Source organism: Bos grunniens, chromosome 7, assembly GCF_055505025.1.
Source record: "Bos grunniens cultivar Pamir isolate PY7600 chromosome 7, Bosgru_T2T1.0, whole genome shotgun sequence".
NCBI lineage: Eukaryota > Metazoa > Chordata > Mammalia > Artiodactyla > Bovidae > Bos > Bos grunniens.
Window position 1 is genome coordinate 12109369 of NC_141171.1, and position 1724 is coordinate 12111092.

At 46.2% G+C, this 1724-nt stretch overlaps 1 non-coding gene across 1 annotated transcript; it reads left to right on the forward strand.

Moving 5' to 3' along the window:
- Positions 1–1436: 1436 nt before the first annotated feature.
- On the forward strand, positions 1437–1509 carry TRNAG-UCC (transfer RNA glycine (anticodon UCC)). The gene has a single exon. It is a non-coding gene; the product is annotated as a tRNA-Gly (tRNA).
- The last annotated feature ends 215 nt before the right edge of the window (positions 1510–1724 follow it).

Below are 1724 nucleotides of genomic sequence, written 5' to 3' on the forward strand. Positions count from 1 at the left end.
GGCTCTTCTGTCCATGGAATTCTCCAGGTAAGAATATTGAAGTGGGTTGCCATTTCCTTCTCCAGGGGATCTTCTTGACCCAGGTCTCCTATATTGCAGGCAGATTCTTTACCATTAGGGAAATGCTATGTACTGGCTTATGTCCCCCTAAATTCATATCTTGAAGTCTCTAACTTCCAATGGGATGCTATTTGGAGATGGGAGGTCATGAGGTTTAAGTGAGATCAGGAGGTTGGGGCCCTCGTGATGGGATTGTTGCTGTTCAGTTGCTAAGTCGTGTCTGACTCTGTGACCCTATGGACTGTAGCCAACCAGGGTCCTCTGTCCATGGGATTTTCCCAGCAAGAGTACTTGAGTAGGTTGCCATTTCCTTCTCCAGGAATTACTGCCCATATAAGAAGAGACACCAGAGCACGCAGTCTCTTTCTTTCTCCTCCATGTAAGGACACAGAGAGAACGTGGTCATCTATACACCAGGAAGAAAACCCTCCTCAGGAACTGACCTGGTCTTGGAGTTCCAGCTTCCCAAACTGCGAGAAAATAAACGTTTGTTATTTAAGCCACTCAGTCTACGGTATTTTATTATAGCAGCCAAGCTAAGACAGGAATCCTACAGTAACAAATAGGCCCCCAATTGGGTGGAAAGTTAAAGGAAGAAGTTTGTTTCTAACTCACCTGATTACCCTGGAAGGCTGTTTCTGGTCAGTGGATGACTCTCCTCCTCCACATGGTGACTCAAGAACCCAGGTCCCCACCTTTTCATGGCTCCAGCACGCACAGGGCCCTTACTGTCTCCCATGTCTAGCCAGCAGAGGAGAAAAGGAACTTGTTGAGGGCGTGCCTGCTCCTTAAAGCTTTGACCCAGGGTGACTCTTTTCACTGCTGCTCACATTCCATGGGTGAAGATGAGGCACATGGCCACACCAATTCAAGAGGAGCTGGGAAGGTAATCCCTGGCCACTGTTTATTCCCCAGGGTGGTGCCTCGATTTTGGTTGCAATATCTGTCAAATTTTCTTTTCTTTTACCATTTGATTGGTTGATTGATTTTTGGCTGCTCTGGGTCTTCATTGGTGCATGCTGGCTCTCCGGTTGTGGCAAGTGGTGGCTACTTTCTAGTTGAGGTACATGGGCTTCTCACTGCGGTGACTTCTTTTCTGCAGAACACAAGCTTGGGTCTCCCAGGCTTCAGTAGCTGTGGCTCACGGACTCTGGGGCACAGGCATAATAGCTGTCGTGCACGGGCTTAGTTGCTCTGTACCACGAGGGATCTTCCTGGATCAGGGATGGAACCTGCGTCTCCTGTATTGGCAGGCAAATTCTTTATCACTGAACCACCAGGGAAGCCCTTCTGGCAAAATTTAAAATGCACACAATCTTTGAAACAGCAATGCTTCTTCTAGAATTCATTCTACAGAAATACTTGTAGCATGGACTTCCCTGATGGTCCAATGGTTAAGACTCTGCACTTCCAATGCAGGGGGCACGGGTTCAATCCCTGGTCAGGGAACTGGGTCCTGCATGCTGCATGACATGGCCAAGAAATAAAAATAAATAAGAAAAGTAAAGAAGTTAATAAAAGAAATACTTGCAGCAGCTTCATGGGGATTTATATATAAAATGATGGCTACAACATTTTGAGGAATAGAAAAAATGAAAAGATCCAGATGTCCACACTAGATAAATTCTATGGGTTCGTGGAAAACTATAGGAACTGGTGTAGAA